At 44.9% G+C, this 8681-nt stretch overlaps 1 long non-coding RNA gene across 45 annotated transcripts; it reads left to right on the top strand.

Moving 5' to 3' along the window:
• Window positions 1-3723: 3723 nt before the first annotated feature.
• On the top strand, window positions 3724-7667 carry LOC127908870 (uncharacterized). 45 transcript variants are annotated; one of them, XR_008068858.1, is made up of 6 exons: window positions 3724-3812; window positions 4825-4962; window positions 5544-5765; window positions 5861-5942; window positions 6159-6256; window positions 6310-7667. It is a non-coding gene; the product is annotated as an uncharacterized LOC127908870 (long non-coding RNA). The 45 variants fall into 45 exon arrangements; XR_008068856.1 differs by having other exon boundaries at window positions 3799-3899; window positions 4825-4876; XR_008068830.1 differs by having other exon boundaries at window positions 3799-3899.
• Window positions 7668-8681: the final 1014 nt, after the last annotated feature.

Here is an 8681-nt window from a genome sequence, read left to right as displayed (position 1 = left end):
AACGGGTCATACCATCCTGCCACAGAGGGAAGGGGTGTACACTGGTCAGTTAATAAATTAGCCCTGGGCTTCACAGGATTGAAAAGCTCATAGGAGTGTTTTAAAAGATAAATATGTCTTCTGGCTAGCCTGGAATCAGAACAAAATGTAGCTGACTGGATCTGAAGTGAACAAGTAGGGCCGTGGGTTCCAGGACGGCATCTGTGTGCTTGCTGCTGGTAAAGAGTGCTGAAGATGTGGTAAATTGCAAAGTATATAATTCCACCCTATTCCCTACATGGAGCACTCCTTTTGACCAGAGCCCTAGTCAAAAGTAGGGCACGACATAGGTGGATAGGGTGCTGTTTGTGACGCAAAAGTCCTAATTTCCTGTCTCAGTGCAGGGCACATCTAGCCCATACAGCAGAGGGTTCAGAGCCACTAGGGCACTCCAAAGGGTATATGGGGATGCCATTTGGGACTCTGCTCAAGCAAAATGTAGAAAGCCGCTTTGTTTGACTTGGGATATGTACGGTTCGGATATCCACACTAACCCACTACTTAGTATAAAGCAATGTATTGGGCAGGCATTCTAAGTGCTACTGTATGCTAGTGTAAACATTGGAACATCAGACTGTTCTATTGGAATGAAGTGATGTAACACGGTATATACAAAAGTATGGACACCCTTTCAAATGAGTGGATTCTGCCATTTCAGTCACACCTGTTGCTGACGGGTGTATAAAAAAAAATCGAGCAACACAGCCATGCAAACTCCATAGACAAACATTGGCAGTAGAATGGCCTTACTTGAAGAGCTCAGTGACTTTCAAATGTGGCACAGTCATAAGATGCCACCTTTCCAACAAGTCAACTCGTTAAATGTCTGCCCTGCTAGAGATTCCCCAGTTAACTGTAAGTGCTGTTACTGTGAAGTAGAAACGTCTAGGAGCAACAAACGGCTCGCCCGCGAAGTGGTAGGCCACACAAGACCACTACCGAGTTCCAAACTGCCTCTTGAAGCAATGTCAGCACAAGAACTGTTCGTCGGAAGCTTCGTGAAATGGGTTTCCATGGCAGAGCAGCCGCACACAAGCCTAAGATCACAATGCGCAATGCCAAGCGTCGGCTGGAGTGGTGGACGTTGGACGAATTTGGGTTTGGCGGATTCCATGTTTGGTGGAGAAGGAATAATGGTCTGGGGCTGTTTTTCATGGTTCGGGCCCCTTAGTTCTAGTGAAGGGCAATCTTAACACTACAGCATACAATGACATTCTAGATGATTCTGTGCTTCCAACTTTGTGGCAACAGTTTGAGGAAGACCCTTTCCTGTTTCAGCATGACAATGCCCCCGTGCACAAAGTGAGGTCCATACAGAAATGGTTTGTCGAGATCGGTGTGGAAGAACTTGACTGGCCTGCACAGAGCCCTGACCTCAACCCCATCGAACACCTTTGGGATGATTTGGATCGCCGACTGCGAGCCAGGCCTAATCACCCCCAACATCGGTGCCCGACGTCACTAATGCTCTTGTGGAAGAATGGAAGCAAATCCCAGCAGCAATGTTCCAACATCTAGTGGAAGCCTTCCCAGAAGGCTGGAGGCTGTTATAGCAGCAAAAGGCGGGACCAACTCCATATTAATGACCATTATTTTGAAATGGGATTTTCGACCAGGAGGTGTCCACATACTTTTGGTCATGTAGAGTGTATTTAAAATATTGGATAACATTTCCTATAACATTCAATAGTTAGACATCGTTTTACAGTTGTGGGGGCAATATAAAAGACAAAAGAACGTTCCGTAATTCAATCTGCATTAATCTCACAATACATTTTCTGACAAGGAAAATAACATTCAATGACAGAAATGTTATCCAGCGCATCCATGATGATCATATAATCCCCCCCCCCAATAAAATATAGCAGCAACAACTTTCGAAGGGGGTCAGAGGCTTTAAAATCACCTAGCATTCACCTGGCATTCACCTGGCATTCACCTAGCATTCACCTGGCATTCACCTAGCATTTACCTGGCATTCACCTGGCATTCACCTGGCATTCACCTGGCATTCACCTGGCATTCACCTGGCATGCACCTGGCATTCACCTGGCATTCACCTGGCATTCACCTGGCATTCACCTGGCATTCACCTAGCATTCACCTAGCATTCACCTGGCATTCACCTGGCATTCACCTAGCATTCACCTGGCATTCACCTAGCATTCACCTGGCATTTACCTGGCATTCACCTAGCATTCACCTGGCATGCACCTGGCATGCACCTGGCATGCACCTGGCATGCACCTAGCATTCACCTAGCATTCTCTTGAATGAATCTGGAACTTGCTTGGAGGACAACCTCACTACATAAGAGAACGTTTAGAAATCATAAATAATGAGAACCGTTGAGTATTGTATCGTTTCCCAGGGAAGGAACAGGCATCTGTTCACAAAAGGTAACGTAAAAAGATGGCCGCTCTACAGAAGAGCTGCTACTAAAAACCAGACAAAAAAAATATATCAACTGACTTTAAAGTTAAGGTGAAATAAAAGAAAAAAAGTGGTTCAGGTGCGTTCTTCCAGTACACTGGGCCTGTTTGAATGCTTTACAAATGAGTCCTTCCTTCCTTAAGGTAATCACATATCTATAAGTTATTGGATAGCTGTACTGGAGGTTACCACCATGGTACTTTCACCAACCCAACCACTTCAGCTCTGTGATTACTTCAAGGAATATAAGGAAGGATGCATTTCTCAAGTATTGGAACAAAAAGGGCAACGTCTCCTCTGACAGTCCACTGAACTAAAATCTCCTGATAATGTCGTCTTTCTGCCCAAATCGGTCATCACTAGTTACCACTAGTTACCACAGCCACAATGTCATAATTATGGCTAAACCACATCGATTTCTAAAACGTCTCTTCTTAAAAATCTGTTTTTAAACCTCACCACACTGCTAACTTTATGCCTAAACGTTAAAATAAAAAAAACAAAAAGCATTTTTTTTTGTATTCATGAATTTGTACAAGATAGCCAATTTGGACTTTGTGGCTGTGGTAACTAGTGACAACCGCCCCCAATCAGGTTTAATCTTTCTCAGAGCACTAAAAATGTGAGCCTTTGATTGGCCAGTAGAATCTATGTAACACTTTGGCTTGACTATGTCACATCTCTGACATATCGTCATGGAAACACACGTATGGCAGACAGAGAAGCAGACATTTGGTTAGCTTCTCTGTCTGCCAGTCTCTGTCTGCCAGTCTCTGTCTGCCAGTCTCTGTCTGCCAGTCACGAACAGATCAAGCAATGGTTGATACTTCACGTGCACTACCGTAGTCTTCCTAGTGTTGGTAAAAAGACGCCATAACACCGGGCAACATACCTGCTATGAAACGTGGGTAATCACTAACTATCATAGTGTGTTATGACATATTATATCATACTTATGACAGCGCACTTTAAGTAGTGTTTTACCACAGATTATTTTATCTAGCAGCTGATGGAAATGATAACAACATGGTATTATTGAGAGAGTGGAGCTGTGAGGACTAGATACCACATGGTATTGTTGAGAGAGTGGAGCTGTGAGGTGAGGACTAGATACCACATGGTATTGTTGTGAGGACTAGATACAACATGGTATTGTTGAGAGAGTGGAGCTGTGAGGACTAGATACCACATGGTATTATTGAGAGAGTGGAGCTGTGAGGACTAGATACCACATGGTATTGTTGAGAGAGTGGAGCTGTGAGGTGAGGACTAGATACAACATGGTATTGTTGAGAGAGTGGAGCTGTGAGGACTAGATACAACATGGTATTGTTGAGAGAGTGGAGCTGTGAGGACTAGATACAACATGGTATTGTTGAGAGAGTGGAGCTGTGAGGACTAGATTACAACATGGTATTGTTGAGAGAGTGGAGCTGTGAGGACTAGATACAACATGGTATTGTTGAGAGAGTGGAGCTGTGAGGACTAGATTACAACATGGTATTGTTGAGAGAGTGGAGCTGTGAGGACTAGATACAACATGGTATTGTTGAGAGAGTGGAGCTGTGAGGACTAGATTACAACATGGTATTGTTGAGAGAGTGGAGCTGTGAGGACTAGATACAACATGGTATTGTTGAGAGAGTGGAGCTGTGAGGACTAGATACAACATGGTATTGTTGAGAGAGTGGAGCTGTGAGGACTAGATACCACATGGTATTGTTGAGAGAGTGGAGCTGTGAGGTGAGGACTAGATACAACATGGTATGTGTGCATACATTCTACGTATGGAGAGAGTGGTCCCGGGAGGATCGAACCAACTACCCTGGCGTTACAGAGACTAGATACACATGGTATTGTTGCCATGCTCTACCAACTGAGCTGTGAAGGACCACATACCACATGGTATTGTTGTGAGGACTAGATACAACATGGTATTGTTGAGAGAGTGGAGCTGTGAGGACTAGATACAACATGGTATTGTTGAGAGAGTGGAGCTGTGAGGACTAGATTACAACATGGTATTGTTGAGAGAGTGGAGCTGTGAGGACTAGATACAACATGGTATTGTTGAGAGAGTGGAGCTGTGAGGACTAGATACAACATGGTATTGTTGAGAGAGTGGAGCTGTGAGGACTAGATACAACATGGTATTGTTGAGAGAGTGGAGCTGTGAGGACTAGATACAACATGGTATTGTTGAGAGAGTGGAGCTGTGAGGACTAGATACAACATGGTATTGTTGAGAGAGTGGAGCTGTGAGGACTAGATTACAACATGGTATTGTTGAGAGAGTGGAGCTGTGAGGACTAGATACAACATGGTATTGTTGAGATGGTATTGTTGAGAGAGGTGGAGCTGTGAGGACTAGATTACAACATGGTATTGTTGAGAGAGTGGAGCTGTGAGGACTAGATACAACATGGTATTGTTGAGAGAGTGGAGCTGTGAGGACTAGATACAACATGGTATTGTTGAGAGAGTGGAGCTGTGAGGACTGAGATACAACATGGTATTGTTGAGAGAGTGGGGCTGTGAGGACTAGATTACAACATGGTATTGTTGAGAGAGTGGAGCTGTGAGGACTAGATACAACATGGTATTGTTGAGAGAGTGGAGCTGTGAGGACTAGATTACAACATGGTATTGTTGAGAGAGTGGAGCTGTGAGGACTAGATACAACATGGTATTGTTGAGAGAGTGGAGCTGTGAGGACTAGATACAACATGGTATTGTTGAGAGAGTGGAGCTGTGAGGACTAGATTACAACATGGTATTGTTGAGAGAGTGGAGCTGTGAGGACTAGATACAACATGGTATTGTTGAGAGAGTGGAGCTGTGAGGACTAGATTACAACATGGTATTGTTGAGAGAGATGGAGCTGTGAGGACTAGATACAACATGGTATTGTTGAGAGAGTGGAGCTGTGAGGTGAGGACTAGATACAACATGGTATTGTTGAGAGAGTGGAGCTGTGAGGTGAGGACTAGATTACAACATGGTATTGTTGAGAGAGTGGGGCTGTGAGGACTAGATACAACATGGTATTGTTGAGAGAGTGGAGCTGTGAGGTGAGGACTAGATACAACATGGTATTGTTGAGAGAGTGGAGCTGTGAGGACTAGATTACAACATGGTATTGTTGAGAGAGTGGAGCTGTGAGGACTAGATACAACATGGTATTGTTGAGAGAGTGGGGCTGTGAGGACTAGATTACAACATGGTATTGTTGAGAGAGTGGAGCTGTGAGGACTAGATACAACATGGTATTGTTGAGAGAGTGGAGCTGTGAGGTGAGGACTAGATACAACATGGTATTGTTGAGAGAGTGGAGCTGTGAGGACTAGATTACAACATGGTATTGTTGAGAGAGTGGAGCATCTGTGAGGACTAGATTACAACATGGTATTGTTGAGAGAGTGGAGCTGTGAGGACTAGATACAACATGGTATTGTTGAGAGAGTGGAGCTGTGAGGACTAGATTACAACATGGTATTGTGAGGACTAGATTACAACATTGTATTGTTGAGAGAGTGGAGCTGTGAGGTGAGGACTAGATACAACATGGTATTGTTGAGAGAGTGGGGCTGTGAGGACTAGATACAACATGGTATTGTTGAGAGAGTGGAGCTGTGAGGTGAGGACTAGATTACAACATGGTATTGTTGAGAGAGTGGAGCTGTGAGGTGAGGACTAGATACAACATGGTATTGTTGAGAGAGTGGAGCTGTGAGGACTAGATTACAACATGGTATTGTTGAGAGAGTGGAGCTGTGAGGACTAGGTATTGTTGATTACAACATGGTATTGTTGAGAGAGTGGAGCTGTGAGGACTAGATTACAACATGGTATTGTTGAGAGAGTGGAGCTGTGAGGACTAGATTACAACATGGTATTGTTGAGAGAGTGGAGCTGTGAGGACTAGATACAACATGGTATTGTTGAGAGAGTGGAGCTGTGAGGACTAGATACAACATGGTATTGTTGAGAGAGTGGAGCTGTGAGGACTAGATACAACATGGTATTGTTGAGAGAGTGGAGCTGTGAGGACTAGATACAACATGGTATTGTTGAGAGAGTGGAGCTGTGAGGACTAGATACAACATGGTAATTTGACAGGCAGTCCTAGCTTGCATTCCAAATGGCACCCTATTCCCTATTTGTAAGTCGCTCTGGATAAGAGCGTCTGCTAAATGACTTAAATGTAAATGTTAAATGTTGAGAGAGTGGAGCTGTGAGGACTAGATACAACATGGTATTGTTGTGAGGACTAGATACAACATGGTATTGTTGAGAGAGTGGAGCTGTGAGGACTAGATACAACATGGTATTGTTGAGAGAGTGGAGCTGTGAGGACTAGATACAACATGGTATTGTTGAGAGAGTGGAGCTGTGAGGACTAGATACAACATGGTATTGTTGAGAGAGTGGAGCTGTGAGGACTAGATACAACATGGTATTGTTGAGAGAGTGGAGCTGTGAGGACTAGATACAACATGGTAATTTGACAGGCAGTCCTAGCTTGCATTCTAAATGGCACCCTATTCCCTATGGGCCCAGGTCACAAATAGTGCACTAGGGAATAGGGTGCCATCTGGGATGTAGCCTATTCATTTACAGTATCAGACTAGCTCCCTACAACGTACTGTAGACAAACAGTGGAGACGACAACAACCTTTAAATGAACTAAATTGTGCATTAAAAAAATACAACTCTATAAAATAAGTATTTGGAGAAAGAGAAAACAAAACAAAAATGATATATATATATATATATATTTTAAACATCCTCTATGGCACCTGTCCAGAACATAACTCAGATTTAAACTCAAGCTTGTGAGTTATAACGACTTACAATGAACACCCCCTAAACTCATTCAATTGTTATGGGTACATTGATCAGCAATTGCACATTTTTGTTTTGGCAGTTGCTTGGCAACGGGGCCAAATTTAGGTCAAACACCTCGATTTTGTGATCGTAAAAATCTTTTTGAAGTGCGTGCTCGCACGTGTGTGTGTGTGTGTGTGTGTGTGTGTGTGTGGACATCAACATAGGAAGTGTGTGAGGTTCATTTTTACTGTTCCAATTGGCCAATGAAATGCAAGCGACAGTGGAGGTAGCAATACGAGTTGTTTTTGTACTGACAGTATCGCTACTGAAGAAGGAACATCAGAACCCGTACCAATATAAAACAACACAGCCATCTTTATCCTGCCGTTACTGTATAGAGTTATAGAGCCAGACATTATGTAGGTGTGTGTGAACATATTTTGATGGCTGCAGAGGAGGAAAATTCACAACAGGAAAGCAATCTCAGTTTATGTGATGGTAATCCAACACATATAGGGGGGCTTAATGTTGTTCCCATGGCAACCTTTCAAAACAACAAAGGGGGGTATCCGCCGATATTCGAAAAAACAAGTGGTTCAGTTTGTGATGACCATTTTGTGCTTCTTGGCGACCAGTGACTGGCTGAAGAAGAAGCGCTGTGTAATTGTGTAATTTCCTTTCCATCACGTGTACGGCTGAGTGGGTCGGTTCAGAGTCACAGGCAGAGTGTTGAGGGGGGTAGGTGGGTCGGTTCAGAGTCACAGGCAGAGTGTTGAGGGGGGTAGGTGGGTCGGTTCAGAGTCACAGGCAGAGTGTTGAGGGGGGAGGTGAGTGGGTGGGTCGGTTCAGAGTCACAGGCAGAGTGTTGAGGGGGGTAGGTGGGTCGGTTCAGAGTCACAGGCAGAGTGTTGAGTGGGGAGGTGAGTGGGTGGGTCGGTTCAGAGTCACAGGCAGAGTGTTGAGGGGGGTAGGTGGGTCTAGTTCAGAGTCACAGGCAGAGTGTTGAGGGGGTAGGTGGGTGGGACAGAGTCACAGGCAGAGTGTTGAGGGGGAGGTGTGAGTGGGTGGGTCGGTTCAGAGTCACAGGCAGAGTGTTGAGGGGGTAGGTGGGTCGGTTCAGAGTCACAGGCAGAGTGTTGAGGGGGAGGTGAGTGGGTGGGTCGGTTCAGAGTCACAGGCAGAGTGTTGAGGGGGGTAGGTGGGTCGGTTCAGAGTCACAGGCAGAGTGTTGAGGGGGGTAGGTGGGTCGGTTCAGAGTCACAGGCAGAGTGTTGAGGGGGTAGGTGGGTCCAGGTTCAGAGTCACAGGCAGAATGTTGCCAGGGGGTAGGTGGGTTTACAGTATCAGAGTCACAGGCAGAGTGTTGAGGGGGTAGGTGG

This window comes from Oncorhynchus keta, chromosome 18, assembly GCF_023373465.1.
Source record: "Oncorhynchus keta strain PuntledgeMale-10-30-2019 chromosome 18, Oket_V2, whole genome shotgun sequence".
Classification (NCBI taxonomy): Eukaryota; Metazoa; Chordata; class Actinopteri; order Salmoniformes; family Salmonidae; genus Oncorhynchus; species Oncorhynchus keta.
Note: the sequence above shows the minus strand (reverse complement) of the source record. Positions and strands in the feature narration are given on the sequence as shown.